At 45.9% G+C, this 16,722-nt stretch overlaps 1 protein-coding gene across 5 annotated transcripts in view; it reads left to right on the top strand.

Annotated features, from left to right (window-relative positions):
* PAG1 (phosphoprotein membrane anchor with glycosphingolipid microdomains 1) overlaps positions 1-16,722 on the top strand; it is a 112,038-nt gene that overhangs the window by 62,989 nt on the left and 32,327 nt on the right. For 2 of the 5 annotated variants that reach the window (XR_004959893.1, XM_036264357.1), the window contains exon 3: positions 2,578-2,719. The exons of 2 other annotated variants lie outside the window; for them this stretch is intronic. The gene's annotated coding sequence lies outside the window, so the exon portion shown is untranslated. Of the gene's footprint in view, positions 1-2,077; positions 2,720-16,722 lie in introns of those variants that run through there. One more of the 5 variants, XM_036264360.1, reaches the window with a different exon arrangement.

Below are 16,722 nucleotides of genomic sequence, written 5' to 3'. Positions count from 1 at the left end.
TTAAGATAAAATATATGCTGTGGTCATGTCCCAGGAGGAAAAACAGGAATTGTAATATTTTACACTAACTAAGACTTGCAAATATGAAAGATCTGAAAGAGATTTGTATTCTTCTTTAATGAGAATACTTTTCATTGGTCGGCAGTCAATGCCCCACGAAGTTTCTGTTTTGGAAGATCATATTTTAATGCCTCTTTTGGGGGGAGGGGGAGGTGTGTGTGTGTGTGTGTGTGTGTGTGTGTGTGAGAGAGAGAGAGAGAGAGAGAGAGAGAGAGAGGCAGACAGGCAGATGCACCAAAGTGAAGTCTGTCCATGTCACACTGTATGTTTCAGAGAAGTAACTGCAGGCGCTTCCTTTATGAATCATGAGCTCAGCGGGAATAAAGGCTGAACAGAAGCAGCTGAATTCAGAGTCAGCTCCAGCATTCGGGAATTAGCTGCCAATATTCTAGCACAAATTGCTGTGTCATTTCTGTGACATCCCCCTGGGGCTACTCAGTCTGGAGCTAAAAGCTGCTTCTGCTCAGCCCTGAACTCTATCTGATGAAACGCCTCCTTCCTCCTGGTAAATCTATCTCTGCACACACACAGAGATGCAAAAATATATGCTCCGATTTAAAAGACAAGAAACTTGCCCACTTTCCCTGTTTGGCAGTTGATGTGCAGTTGACATGACTGGGTCTCAGGCTTACTGGAAGGCGAGTTTAGATGGGACGGGGGCAGTTCCCCCTCCTCCTGGCTGTCCTCTCGGGAGGGGATTGGTGGGATGGAGGCTGGACATTGGAGGGGTTTTGTGATATGGCTGGTTCCCGATTCTGACAGAGAGGACATTGTTTGCCGAAATGGGCTGGCAGATCTGTGCGCACAGACAAGACAAAGCAGAGCAGTGAGGAGTCTCAAAGCGCTCAGCTGTACATTTTAAACAACTTCTCATTACTGGAGATGCAAGTCCTAATTTGGGGACATAGTTTTCCTTTAAGTGACGTTTTCTTCCCACTGTGTTATTCATGTGTAACATGAAGAAGGTCTGTAAGGTAGCTGTGTGCCCACCTTAATACTGAGTGGCCAGAATCAGACTCGTGACAGAGCAGGAATACTTTATAGACTCACCAGAGGGGTCTCGCACTTGCTGCTAACGCCGCCAAGCTCACGTCGGTGTAAATGAAAAATATCCGATGCGCATCATCTGGTGGGCCACAGAGGTAATCGTGGGTGGCCCAAGACAAGAGAAAAAGACAGGCAGTGCCTTCAGGGAGGCCTGCATTTCGGGGCACGGTATGGGGGTGCCACGTCCCAGGTGTTTAGCACTTGAAAGGCAGCAAGTGCAGAAGTAAAGGGTCAAAACCTTGTGAAAATCTGGCCTTGGAAACTGCACCAGCGGAAGTGGGAACCCAGGCTGAGGCCCTTGTTTCTGCCGCTGAGGGCACTGCCTGCACCCTGCCACCCGCCCTCCCCACCCCAGCACAGGAGCTGCGAGATGCCATGGTCCCTGATGTTCCCAGGTGCCTGGGGACTTCCTGTGCATGTGTGTGCACGTGCATGGATGTACGATTCTTAGTGAAGCAGAGAATGTGGCCAGGCTGCAGGCTGCCCCAGAGCAGGTGCACTGAGGCCATCCCCAGCCAAGTGCAAGGGCCTCTGGTCCGTATACTCAGAGAGTATCCTCTTCCCCAATCTCGGCTGTAGTCTGAAGGACTCCCTGCATGGCTTTACAACAATTATTTACATCAATGATGACATTTTTAAAATTCCAGGTGTCATGGTGTCAGAGCCCGTGGGTCATGGATTACTGCTCACTTTCAGCTGTGTGTGGCCTGCGAAAGGTTCGCCTTCCTGCCCGAGCCGACCTTGTACTCCGTCACGGTGGCGCCGGGCACGCGTCTACCGCGCCGTTTTCCATTTCTCAGTTTTCTATCATGTGTTTGATGACGTTTTTAAGGATGTATTTGTATAACCTTTTCAAATGTATAAAATATAAGTATATGATGATATTTTCAAGTAAACACCAAAAAAAAAAAAACACAAGAAAAATTAACCAGGATGTTACCAAACCTTTTCCTTTATTGTTTCGATCTGTTTGATACATTTGTTTGGTCTGGCTTTAAAGCCATTTTTATTTGATTATTTTTAGCAACCAGGTTAAAGGCTGGCCAGGAGGGTAAGGAGAAGTGGGGTCAGTCTTTGCGGCTCCCGCCAGGGCTCCTTGGAGACTGGGGACAGTTTGCAAAATGACCTTGGGCCCATCTGTGACTCTGGTAGCCCTGCCCTGTCCGGCCTTCTTGTTCCTCTTCTGCGGGAACCCACAGTGACCTCTGTCCATGAGGCCTGATTATTAAATGTGCTGGTGACAGTCTAGCTCCCACAGCCCGCCTGGAAGTGGGGAGGGGGCTCCCAGGCAGCTGAGTCAATGTGTGCCTCTAAACAGAGTGCCCGCTCTGGACATTTGCATCCTTGTAACCCGTCAGGCCTGGCGTCTGAAAGGGGGAGCGAGTGTCACATGTCATTCGTGTCTGTTGTGAAAGGAAACAGGGACAGAGGGAAACTGGAGGGAGCACTGATGACAGTTTCATTCCACAGACGCTGAGATTGGGCTTGCGTCGAGGCAAACACCGGCCTGAGCACTTCGCAAACAGTAGACCGTTCACCCAACCTGACTACCCCGGTACTGCTAGTAGTAGTAGTATTCCCATTGTCCTGACGAGGAGACGAGCTCAGAGAGGTGGGTAACGGCTGTAAGTTCCCACAGGCGGGTAGGGTGGACTGCATTGGCACTGAGGTCGTCTGCACCAGGGTCTAGGGTTGGGGCTCTGTGTGCCCACCACGGATGCCTCCTGTACCACACCAGAGCTTGCCTGACTGTCACATCCCCTTGGGATCTAGAAACACACTGCTGTCCCCACACAAGTACACACACCGTGTTCCATTGTCGGTTTGGGAACGGTGTACTCTCTGTCTGCGGAAGCAGACTTTGCCATTTCTGTCCGAGAACGCCCAGTGGGTACAGACTACTGCTGCATGGTAAACACAGGATCCCAGACACCTCAGCCCACAGCTGTACGCGGCACTGTGCTGTGCCGCATGCCTGCAACGGGTCGCCCCAGCAGCTCTGCAGAGGGGCTGACAGTGATCGCTGGCCCTTTCCTCACACCTTGTTCAGTGTGTGGGTCCTGGACCTCTTGACCTACGAAGGTCCTGAGGCTGGTGGTGTTGCCCAGCTTGCCCCTCTTCATCTGATGTGTCAATCAGATGGACGCCTGACCATTCTTCCCTCCCCGTGCCATGGGACGGAGACCACTGCCTTCTGGGGGCCTTGTCTTAACCCAGCACGTCCCCAGTTGTTCGGGGGGGGGGTGTTAATGACTGCAGCTCCCCACCATGCCCCTAAAAGAGAAAAAAGCTTTTACCTGTGGTCAGATATGTTTGGGAGACATAAGTTAAACAAAATTAAATTGACTTGCTTGTTGTAGGTTTCTCAGAATTTTCTTGAGACTCTCCAAAGCTAGATGTAGAATATAGTTTCCTCAACAGGGGGGAAGAAATGTCTACCAACATCCCTCGAGTAGTGGTGTTTTAAGAAAAGGAGAGATGAGAGACCCTAACGTCAGGGCAGGAGACCTCATACAGAGGAGAAACCAAGAAGCTCCCGTTGGGACCCTTCAGCTCCATCCAGCCAGTCGTCAGTAAAACTTCAGTGAAAGTCTAAGGAAGCGTTTCAGTCGATGTGAGCTAAGGACAACGAAATATACAGGAATGGAATATCGGTTGCCTTTAGTTAATTGGCGTCCGCGGCAGCACTGCTCTGTGAATTGTAGCTTTCGCTTTAAAGTTCAGAAGACTGAGTCATTGGGACTAGGAAGTAGATGCCAAAGAACTATGTTTGGCAACTCAGAACATTTTTAGCGTTTGGATTTTCCTATTTATAGTACAGCGCCACGCAGAGTCAAACGTTTGGCATGTCTATAAGGGATGCAAACTCTAACATTCTCTGTTGTGATCTAACAATTCATTTCAGAGTAAGATGAATCAATCTTGTTTGGCAAATGTTTTATACAAATATTGGCAAGGAAACTCTAACTGCATTTCTGTGGATCTTAAAAATACTGACTCCCCTAATGTAAATGCTGACAAATTGCACAATATCACTTCTTTCTTCTGCATTGCTACAGCTCTGTGGGAACTGCCTCTGGTTACCCTAAATTGTCAGATGACTCCACCCCACAAATCAGAGTCCATGTTTCTAGGTGCTTCCAAATGTCAGTATTTTCCTCTTATTCACAATATATGTCTCTTAATTAAAACTCCGAATTGCTTCATTAGCGTATGCCCTTTTCTTTTACATCAGAGAATATGAGAACAGTAATTTGTAGGATTTTGCCTTATGTTGGCTGAAAAGAAGAGAGAGATTTGAGATATTTATATTCTTCCTCTCTCTCTCTCTCTCTCTCTCTCTCTCTCTCTCTGACACACACACACACACACACACACACAGTGTTGAACTAATGAAAAGAGAGCCAACTACATGTAACGTGGTATCTCAGATGGCATCATGAAACAAACAAAAAGGATATTAGGCAAAAGTTAAGGAAATCTGAATTAAGTAATGGAGTTTAGTTAATAATAATGTACCAATATTGGTTCATTAATTGGAACAAATGTACCATATTAATGTAAAAAGTTGATAATAGGCTAGGAAAAAACACAGTAACTGTATTTATAACTACTGTATTAAATGACTAGAATGGATTCCAGCCTGTTTTGTGATAAGAATTAGAATAGAAAGTGACACCAATTTTCCCGGTTGCCAAGGCCCTCTATGAACACAGCCATCTGTAGCAGAGGCTGGCAAAATTCGGGGCAGACGCCCCAGCCAGTGTTTGTGTGGGGGTTGAGCACGCGCCGCCCTCACCCTGTGCCCGTCTCCAGAGCGGCGCGGCTGCGGGCTCCGGCACGCTGGGCTCAGTTCCCAGCCACCCAGTGTCTGGAGCTTTGCTTGACTTGTTCAACCTCCCGGCGCTTCACTTTCTATTGCTGTGAAATCAGACGGTCAAACCACATTTTCCCCGCAGAGGATCTATGGTTTGGAAAATTCTGACTTTCCAAATAGATGTTGGAGGTCTGTTTGTGATGGCAGCTATGACAGTGATTGAAGATGAAGTCTTGGCACCAAAGCATTTTGCGTGATTATATAGTTTACAGCGTAAGATTATTCCTTTTTCAATACTTTTGAACTCTGCCAAAAAAGAAATAGCCCCTGAAAATAATAGTGTTGCCATGTGAGAGTCATTTATGCATTAAGACAAGACCACAAGTTTTTTAATTGCCCACACTGAATCTGACCTCAAAATTATATGAAAATACTGAATTATACCTTAGTTTGTGATAAAGTGTTATCATTCATATAAGATACATTTTCAAACAAAGCTCTTAGGTTAATGTGCTTTTAATTTATACACTTCAATATAATTTAGTTTGAATATTTTATTTAATGTACTGTGTTCTGTGGTATTTTAATTTAGGACAATAAAATTTTGAATACCTAATTATGCTTAAGGTCTTTGAGATATTTAAAACCCACCATGTGTTTGTGTTATGCTTGCTGAGTTAATTATCAGAAAGTTATTTATCTGATAATTATTTCTTAGTTCCTTTTTTAAATTTCTTATTTTATTTTTTAATTACCATTGACTTGCAATATGTTATGAGTTTCAGGTATCCTTTTTCATTCCCTTTGAGCCAGCCATTGTCTATTATAAGAAGATACTTTCTGTGTTGTGTTTATACTTCTTATATTCCCTAGCTATAGTATCTGTGTGCTGTGTTTTGATTACAGGCGTATAGAAAAAAAAACTCTACTTAGGTCTGCCTTCAAAGTTAATCACAATAATAACCACTGGACCAGTAGAAACACTCTAGGGAGGGTTGAATGGTGGTTCTTAAGTTTGACTAGTCCATAAAATTACTCCAAGGGCTTTTAAAAGTCCCCCTGTGCAGGTTGTACCCCAAACTAATTAAGCCCATCTCTGGAGGCACTTCTTAAAACTCCCCGGTGTTTCTGATATGCAGCCCAAGTTGAGAACTGCTCGCATTGTGGATGAGTGGGAATGCCTCCCAGGATGGTCTTTCTATAGCAGAATTCTCCCACTCTGGGAGGCTGGGGCACTGAAGAGGCTATGGGCCATTTCAAAAAGCAAGAAGTTTGCCAATATTAAGAAAGAAAAGCACGTTCTTGACCCTAAATCTCCACCTCACCAACACCAGAAGAGTTTCATCCTGGTTTTGAAAGTTTTAGAGAAAATCTGCCCCATGCCTCAGTGCCCCAGTGTTTGCTTTGGCTTCTATTTTCGGGGGTTGGAGGGTTGGGGGCGGGGCATTTTGGTTCACCGATAGGCTTAAGGAGAGCTAAGGTTTATGGAGTATGCCTGGTAAGCATCAGACCCTGTGCTGAACACCTCTGTTTCACAGCCGGGAAAGATAGAGCTATTCACCTCAAAATAAAAGCCAGAGTTCTGTTAGGAAAATTCTATCTCCCTGTAATTGAATATTTAATCATTTATTCATTCATTTGTTCAGTAAACATTTAGCAAATATATACACTTTTCCAAAAATAGTTTTGAAATGCCAGAAGAGTACAAAGGATTTGTGTCCTTACCTTTTGCTTCATAACAAGCTTAGTGGCCTAACATGACTATTTATTTAGCTTATGACAATGTAACTGGCATTTAGGCTGGACTCAGCTGGGCATTTCCTTGGGTGCCAACCAGGCTTCCATGTGCCACAAAGCTCGGCAGAGGTTTGGCTTTGCTGATCTTGGCTGGGTTCTCACGTGGCTGGGGCTGCAGCTGGGACAACCTGGCTGATGGAGCTGTCGTCATGTGGTCTCTCATCCTTCACAGGGCTCGACTCATCTGGTTCACATGATGGTGTTAGGGTTCCCTAGAGAAGGAAGTACTCCAGGCCCCTGAGGCCTCACCTCAGAGCTAGTACACCATCCCTTCTGCCACATCTCTGGGCCAAAGCAAGTCACACGTCCAATTTAGATTTAAGAGATAGGGAAATAGATAGGGATATCATTTCTTGATAGATGGTACAGAAAAGTCACATTACAAAGCACAAATGTAAAAGGAAGGAGTGACTGATTGTGGTTATTTTGGCTGTCAACCACACATGAAAAACTAATTCCAACTTGGAACATTGAGAGATTAAAAAAACTTTTTTTTTAGACTGAGAGGAAGGAGGGAGAGAGAAACATTGATGTGAGAGAGAAACATTGATGTGAGAGAGAAACATTGATTGGCTGCCTCCTGCACATGCCCCCTGCTGGGGATCAAGCCTGCAACCTGGGCATGTGCCCTGACCAGGAATCAAACCTGGACCTCTCAGTCCATGGGAACAATGCTCAATCCATTGAGCCACCCCAGGACATTGAGGACAGTTTCAAAGGTGGAAAATAAATAAAAAGTGCATTTTTTAACATTTTTAGGTAAGAGCGGTCACATGAGCAAAACTATCCAATTGCAGTTTCCTTAGTGAAAAACAAAATGGAGATTGAAAGTTTCTTGAATATAGGCAATATGTCACGGCCAACACAGAGCATGTAGAGACACTCAACATGTACTTTTTAATTTCCATCCAAAAGAGTCTGTACAGTGTAGTGGCAGAGAGCGTGGGCCCACAAGGCAGCTGGAATAACCCGACAGCTTTACTGCTTACCACCGAGTGACCTTGGACAGGTCACTAACTTTTCTGTACCTCTCTCTAGTACAGTGAAGAGAATAATGCCTTTGCATCGGGTAGGTTTGGATGCCTAACAAACCACCCCACCACCTAGCAGCTTCAAATGACAACTGCTGATGTAGCTCCCAGTTCTGTGGGTTTATGAGGAGGCTGGCCCTACCTGGCGCGTCTCCTGGCTTTAGGTGGTCTCGCGTGTGTATCTGTGGTCGGCTGGCAGTCAGAAAGGGGTCTCTGCTCAGGCAGCTGGCTGACTGTTGGGGGACAGTGAGGACACCTGGGCCCCACGTCCCTCATTCCGGCCAGCTAGTCTGGGTCCCAAGAGTGAGAGTGGAAGCTTGAAAAGCTTATGGTCAAGGTCCAGGGTAGACACTATTGCCTCCACTACAGTTCATGGGACAAAGTGAGTGTCAAGGCCAGCCGAGATTTCAGGGTACAGAAATAGACATTTCTTGCTGGAAGGACCTACAGAATCATCATATTACAAGGAGAGAGGATACAGGGAGGGGAAGAACTGTGACCATTTATACCTACCAATAGCTCACAACAATTTTATCAAGAATAATTGAAATGTGCCCTGGCCAGTTTGGCTCAGCAGTTAGAGCGTCGGCCTGCGGTCCGGAGAGACCCGGGTTCGGTTCCCGCTAAGGGCGTGTACCTCGGTTGCAGTTTGTCCCCGGACCTGGTTGGTCGTGCGGGTGGCAGCCACTCGGTGTGTCCCTTTCACATCGATGTTTCTCTCTCTCTCTCTCTTCCTCTCTCTCCCTCCCACTCTATCTGTAGAAAAAAAAAAAATGGAAAAATGTCCTCGGGTGAGGATAAAAAAAAAAAGAATAAGTGAAATGTAACTTGATTTTTCTAGGTAAGGCTCCAAGTTCAAAAGTATCTGGCAAATAGTCAGTGTTCAATAAGTATAAACTATTAACATATAGCTTAGGTTTTTCTTACATGTGTTAGAAATCAGATTTTCAGCCACATTCTTTGCCTACTTTTAAAGAGTGTCAGATGGTCCCCAGGTGGTCTCCCTAAGGTGAGATGCTGTGCATTCTTTCCCTGTCGCGAAAGATCGTGGAAGCAGGGGCAGCTCACTACCTGTGTGTACCATGTGGACCGAGGCTCAGAGTTAGGTGACATCACCTGCTGAGGCTGCCAGAGCCTGGTCCCAGCAGCCAGCCACCTCCACAGCCACGCAGGAGAAAGACCCACTTAATGGATGTGAAGGGTTAGCGCAAGAAAAGGCCCAGACACCAGAAAGGGCAATATTTCAACTCCCAAAATATCCAAGGGCTCTTTAATGGGTCAGAACCCATTTTTGAACCTGTGCAGAGAATGAAAGCCTTAATAAATCTTTATTGATGTCTCTCGCTGTTGTGTTATAAGAATCTTCACCAAACCCACCAAAGCCCCATACAATTCCATATTCATACACAAATTGCTCTTGGAGCCCATAAATTGGGTTCAATGGAGATTTCTTTATCTGGCAACTAGAATATCTCTAATCAGTGATGTGTAGGGGGGTAAAATATCTCTCTTCTTTGAAATCAATAGAACATCAGGTGTTATTCAAGGACGTGTGGCATAGACATCCGGCAAATGTGTATTAAGGATGGTGGCTGCTTTCCACGTCTGTGGAACTTTAAAGTTCCTTAAAGGGACCTCACACGGTCACTGGGCTCTCCATCCCGACTCCAGCCGGTGAAGCTCCCAGGCCTCCGAAAGACCAAGGCCACCTGCTCACACATAGTTTTCAAGCCCTGGCTTTCCATTATGCTGCAGTCTCGTTTGTGATCACGGGAAGTCCTTGTGGTAGGGTGCTTAAGAGCTGTCACTCCCGTCCTCATCTCTGTCACTTTCTCCCTGTGAGTGATGGGGGTGGGGTGGGCAGGTAGCTTCTGCAACTCTGTAAGCCTAAGTTCCTTATTTTATCAATCATGAGACAAAGACATGTGTTGAATGGCTGTTTCATCACATTTGTGTTCATTATGTTACTAACAACAACACAAATATTGAGTCCCAGAAATGTTGGTCATCAGAAAGAAAAAGGGCCTGTAAGTTAAGATGCTCAAGGTAGTCCATCACAGGTTGGCTGGTGGCCTTGCCTACAAAGCCCGCGGGTCACACCTATAGTCACCACCCTGTTTCCCTCCAAAACACGTGTGCTGGTCTCTCTTTCCGTAGAGAGTACCTCTCAGAGCCTTTACCACATAGAGAAAGGGTTTGTTTTGAATGCTTAGTGTTTGTTTTTAAAGTAATGTCTTATGGGCCGTGTAATCAAGTACCTAACCTGGTACCGAGCATATGGTAATAAGTATTTGCAGGCTTGATGTGTCTGTTTCTGCGTGCCCAAGAATGATTTCTGCTTTATGAAATTCATGTTGGCAAGAGAAGTGGGGTTTGTTGATACTGACGGACCATCTGGGGCTTGCTTTTCTAAATTGGATGACTCTATTTATACATAATGTCTTTAGGGGGGAATTCCATATTTTTTCGACATTTGTTTGCCAAACTAGAAGTTGTATACAGGTTTCTGGACCCAAGATAAGAACGTTTTCTCCTTGCAAGATATCTTACGTTACCGCAGTGATTTTTTCCCCCAATAAATAAAAATGAAACGCAAGTATGTTGCACCAGATCTCAAAGATTCCTGGGCATTCTAAAGTTTTTAATATTGCTTCTGCAAAGGATGTACTGTATATTAACCATTTCATATTGAGCACATGTGTTGAATGCTATTCAAGTGAAAGCCGTCCACAAATTCAGTAAGCATAGCCTATTCCATTCCTCAGACATTAGATGATTTGTTAATCGTAAATACCATAAGAACTAGTATTCACACAAGTTCTCGCAGTCTGACTTTGATCGATGGCCCCCTATTTGCTCACCTTTTAAGATTATAGAACTTTGGGTCTTGTAGAAGATGCCATGTCTTGTAAAAGAATTGCAGCCAACACCCAACTTGGTGGGTGTGGAAGAGTATTTTCCTCAGTCCTCACCCCGCTCTATTGCCTCCCAGCCATCGAGTTGAATGTCAATCAACACTTCTCATTGCTTTTGTGCTATGGATTTCTTCATGTAGAGTTAAGAAAAAACAAAAGAGAGAATGAGCAGGTCATGTGTTTAAAGAAAAATGAGAAGCGTGGTGTTTCTTTGAGAAAGAGAAACTATTTCCCTGTGGTTAATGTCCAGCTGGCGGCCTCTGTGTGCCGTGTTTGCCCAACCCACGGTGGCGTCAGAGTCTGTGCCTGTGGCTGCTGTGTGGTCTTTGACTTCCTGGCTTGTTGGGGAGAACGTGGCTTTGTATGGACCACATTCTTTTCTAATATCCATATAATGAGGAGAGGAGAGAAGATTTGGAGGGGAAGGCAGGGCTCTGCTGCTTAGGCTGCGCCTCAGGCGGCACTTCCTCTCCCGCCTGCTGTTTTCCCATTCATAGACCGCCAGGAATGATTTTAAAAGTACATAAAAAAGAGCCCTGCCTTAAATTTCTCATGAGGTTGTTGAGCAACTGAAAACGTCTGTGGAAATGTTGGATAAACTCAGAAGTATTACACAAAAATAAGATGATAATAAGAGCTGGACTGAAGGGTGGGGTGAAGGGGTGCAGACGGCGGGCAGGAGTGTGGACGAGCCAAGGCTCCGGCTGGAAGGTCGGCCCAGGCAGGGGACACACCGCAGAGCGGGATTCACCCCACACCTGGCACTTCCTCTGTGCTGTGAATGAAGTTGTGATCATTGCCTTTTTCTTTTGTCTGCCACAGAAGGGGCTAAGTCTGACTGGCATGATATGCTCTTTTGTGTCCATCTTTGTTAACATTTTGTGCTTTTTTAGTTTTGTATAACCTTGAACTTGGAAGTTCATAAAGTAATTAAATGGTATTGCACTAGACAATTGAAACAATTACGGGATGATTTATGGTAATGAGCTTTTGTAGAAACAAAGAATGCAGATGGGCTGTCCTTTACAGCGGACCTCCCAGTTAGCTTACGAAGGCGAAGGCGACACAGACAAGCACAGGGCCCAGGCAGGGTGCCGTGTCTGCGAGACCACCCGAATGTGACGCCGACGACAGAGAGAGTGTCTGCACGCTCAGGTGTGGTTTTATGGGAGAGTCTCCACACCTCTCGTAGGTGTGACAGACCGTAGTCAAACCTACCACACAGGTAAGTGGACATAGCAAAGTAAGGTGTGAAAGAGAGAGAGGCGCAGGGCCCTGAGCAGGGACCTTGGGCACGGGAACGCCCCGTGGCATCTGCGGGATGGGACTGAGCTGGGGGAGGGGGTCAGGTGAGGAGGTGAGTGGGTGGAGCAGTGGGAGGGAGGTGAGCAGAGGGAGGCCACAGCCGGAACTGGCAGGAAGTAGCAGGCTACTATATGGCTTCACCTTCTTTATCCTTTGAACAGTGGGAAACCATGAGAGGGTTTTCAGCAGAGGCCTTGGTGTGATCCTTTATTTTATTTTTCGAGAAGACCCCTCTGGCCGGGGTTTGAGGAAAGGACTGGAGGGCAGCCGTGTGAATAGGCTCCCCCACGACAGGAGGTGCTGGTGATTGGGACGAGGGGCTGACTCAGGATGCAGACATAAGGACTGAGAAATGGATGTGAAAGTCATCTAACAGGTCAGGAGGGCTTCGTGTGTCTGACTAGATGGGGGGAGGGCTGAAAGGGAGATTAATGCGAGGACCTGGGATGTGACCTCGTGCAGCTAGTCAAGGGGGCTCCATTCCCAGAGAGGGGAAGCCCTGGAGGAGGACTCTGTGCGGGGCAAGATGGGCTGTCCAGCTTGGTGCACCCTGAGGCCAAGAGCCTGGAGCTGTCCTGGGAGAGGGTCAGGTGGCCGCTGGACACACGATTGAGACCTCGAGATAGAGGCTCAGACACAGATGGGGATCAAGGCAACACCCACGTGCAAGTGAGACTCCAGCAAGAAAATATGATGCAAAGAACAAAAGTCCCAGATATCTCCCCACCAGGAAGAAGGCGGAGCTCTGGGTGGGACTTGTCATGTGTGGTTCTCACCGTGGCTTGTCATTTTCATTTCCCTGCATAGGACACGATGACATTTTCATTGACACTTGGGTGGAGAGTTATGTAGGTTTTACATAGAAAATGTGTTCCTGCTTTTTTGGTTTTTTTTTTTTGTTTTTTTGCTCAGATAGACATACAGACACACACGCACACACCTCACAGTCTCACGAATGGGAGTTCACTGACGGAGAGACAAACTCCTTGCTTGTTATTGGATCGTGTAAGTAATGGAGGTATACAAAATAAAGCCTGGTGGTTACATCTAGAGGCTCAATCAGCTCAGGTTCACATTTGGGCCGAGAAGATTTCACAGTTAGTATGTCCGCCTGCATCACACAACTCGGTGTCTGTGCCCCTTTTCGTGATGCTGAGATTCCTGAGGGGGCTCAGCTCCTCTTCCTGACTCGCCCACCAGACACTTTCCCTTCAGCCCCACTGAGAGTGTGGATGGTCATGGCTGAGAAAGAATTATTGGCTCTGCGCTGGTTTTGTGAACATTTACAGCCTACTGTGTGCATTACCTACTTGTGAATTTCAAATAGACTTTTATTTGAAACTGAATATATTTTAAACAAATTTGAATTGATCACCTTTTTAAATAGTATTTTAAAAAGTTTTTTTTTATTGATTTTTAGAGAGAGAGGAAGGGAGAGGGAGAGAGAGAGAGAAACATCGGTAAGAGAGAACATCAATTGGCCGCCTCCTGCATGCCCCTCACTGGAGATTTCACCCACAACCTGGGCATGTGCCCTGACTAGGCATCAAACCGGCGACCTCTTGGTGCACGGGTCAGTGCTCAACCACTGAGCCACACCAGCCAGGCTTAAAACAGTATTTTTCATAAAAGGTTTGTATTATTTCACAATACCACTGTTTTATAAATACAAATTTATATATAGTAGATTCGGTTAAAGCAAGATCTCCCATCTCTTAGAACGACCTACGTCACGGACCTCCGACCTCTGAAGCAGCCTGCTCTGATAGTGATAGTAACTCATCGTCTGAATTTAACGCAGCTCTAATGAACTGACAGAGAGAAGCTGTACACTTGAATGCTTTAGCTACATTGGGTTTTTAAAGGTGCAGACGTGCACCTTCTTTAAGTATACTTTTGGATAAAGAAAGAGTTGGTAAAATGGCAAGGAAAGCAGAGAAGGAACTAATACGTGTTGGGTGCCTTTTCTGGGACAGGGCACTAAACTTGTTTCACAAGACACAAATGTAGCGGATTTTGATGGTGATATCAAAGACTCTTTTCTACACTGAATGGGTCGTGGAAATGCTGGAGATGCTAGTGGAGCCAACATGCCCACAGGCACACATTTGGAAGCTGGCAGAGGGTAGTATCAATATGGCTTGGAGTGCTGGTCTAGACCAAACAGAAGCGCCTCAAGATGGAAGTACTGTCCAACTGTCGATTCCGGCTGTCAGTAAGATTTGTCCAGAAGACATTTCAGCTGCCTTCGTAGCCAGTACTGTTAGGATCATGTGAGAGTAATGCTAGGGTCAGGTTACTGACCAAAGCTCCCGGGCTGTAATAAATCCACCAACAAGCCAGATGTGCATGGGAAGAAATAGTACAAAAGACCCCCCCAACCTTTTCCATGGTGGACTGAGGACCCTATATCAAACAAGCAAGGTGCTACCCCCTCCCTCAATAAAGTGATCTGCAGAAACCTCGACAGAAGGTTGGGAGTGCAACATCAGACAGTAATGTCTGGCTGCTTCCTGCTGGGACCTGAGAGGAACAACCAGGATTGCAAGATTTGCAAATGGAGAAGCTTTCTCTGGCAGAAACTGAGAGCCAGCCAGAGGTCAATGAGGTACACGGGGTGCAAATCGCTTTCTCCACAAAGTGGCTGGCTCTATGGGTTTAATTAAAATACTAACATGTGCAATTGTATGGGGGAACTATAGGTTAAAATTACAACATAAAAACTCATTTATTAGCTATTAACATCATAGTTTCAACCTTAAAGAATACAAGACTATATATATGCCCTGGCCGGTGTGACTCAGTAGGTTGGGCATCGTCCTGTGCACTGAAAGGTTGCCAGTTCGATTCCCAGTCAGGGTACATGTTCAGGTTGCAGGCTTGATCCTCGGTGAGGGTGCGTGCAGGAGGCAGCCAATTGATATTTTGCTCTCATATCAGTGTCTCTCTCTCTCTCTCAAAATAAATTAGAAGTAAGGCGTACAAGACTATGTTTGGAACTTTGGAACTATTCATGGTAAGACTGCAAAGACAGGCATTCATTCACTCATATTCTAGAGTGCATTGTGCAACCATAAACACAAAGACCAATAAATAAGATGCGTTTGTGTAGGGATGACAGGGAAGGAAGAGGGGGTCCTAGGATCAAGGCTAGGTTGGGGGTGGACAGGAGGGCTGTTGCATGGTGGTCAGTGAAAGCTTCTCTGAGAACATGATGTTTGAACTGGACAGAAAAAGTGAAAGAGGAATCAGCTGTGTCATAAGCCAGCATAAAAGATCCAGGGTGAGGACAAGCTCTGTGTGTTCAAGAGCTAGCGAGAAAACACCCATGGGTTTGAAAGGTCATTGCCAAGGAGACGAAGGAACCAGCTGAGGCCGGAGGGGTTGGGCCCGCCTGGCGCACGGTAGTCCTTCAATAGCTGTGTGTCAAACTGAGCTGAACAAAGTGTATTGTGTTCATTTAAGCAATGGAGATCAAGAGAGAGGCTTAAGAAGCCTAAAGTGTAGAGAAAAGTATGGTCATACTGATGTACTGGTTTCTAGAACACCCTTTACCTCACGAATGGTGGACCATTTTGCAAGTGGAGACATGATGAATGTGTTTTAGATCGGCTTTGACAAGCAACCTACCAACAGTGGTATGTGAGAACCAGCAACAGGCCTGAGATTGTTTTGTATTTCTTGAAATGTTTATATTTGAAAATACTTTAAAATAATGCTATTTTAGCTTGCGTCATCAATTATGTTTAGCCCTGCAACGTTCAGATTAGCATGTTGAGGGGTACAGAAAGAATATGTAGACATAATGTAGCGAACCAAGACCGTGACTCAGTGTCCGAAGCCCAGATGCCACCTCCTGAAGCCGACTCCGCACCCATGCCTTGTGTGGGCCGGGTCTAAGGGGACGCCCGGGCACAGAGCCTGGTGTCTGCGGATCCAGGCGTCAGCGTGTGCGGTGAGAGAACTGTCCACTGTCACATCCTGACCCTGCCGTGTGCCAGCTACTGTAAGAAATGAGCAGCATCGGCCAGTGAAGGGTTTAGAAACATGAATGAATACGGTAGCAGGTGATCCTTAGCCCTAGTGATCTATTCAAATGGGTGCACGTTTACAAATACCAATGTCCAGAACCCCACCCTGGCCCGATTAAGCCAATTTCTGGGGATAGACCTGGACATTGGTAAAAAGTTTCCAGCCCTGCCAGTTTGGCTCAGCGGTTAGATCATTAGCCCATGGATGAAAGGGTCGTGGATTTGATTCCAGGTCAAGGGCACATACCTCAGTTTCAGGTGTGATCCCCAGCCCCTCTCGGGGTCATGTGGGAGGCAACCAGTTGATGCGTCTCTCTCACATTGATGTTTCTCTCCCTCTCTCCCTTCCACTCTATCTTAAAAAACAATGGGAAAATATCCTCCAGTGAGGATGAACAAATAAATAATAATAAAATTAATAACTAAAAAGTTTCCCAAATGATTCCACTGTGCAGCCAGGGTTGAAAACCCTAGTCTGAGCCAAAGGAGTTTAATAATTCTCAATAACCAGTTGGTTAGGCTAAAGTTGATTTGATTTTAATCATCTTAGTCTTTACATCCCATCTCACATCATCTGGATACTTCTTCTTTCCTTATTTCCTTAGTGACCAGAGGTTAATTCTGCACGTTGAGAACGTTTTAAATCTATGAAGGACAGTCCATAGGCATGAAATGCAAAGCATCACGTAGGTCATCTTTAGAAATTAAAATCTGATTCT

This window comes from Molossus molossus, unplaced genomic scaffold (assembly GCF_014108415.1).
Source record: "Molossus molossus isolate mMolMol1 unplaced genomic scaffold, mMolMol1.p scaffold_m16_p_16, whole genome shotgun sequence".
In the NCBI taxonomy this organism is placed as follows: Eukaryota; Metazoa; Chordata; class Mammalia; order Chiroptera; family Molossidae; genus Molossus; species Molossus molossus.
Note: the sequence above shows the minus strand (reverse complement) of the source record. Positions and strands in the feature narration are given on the sequence as shown.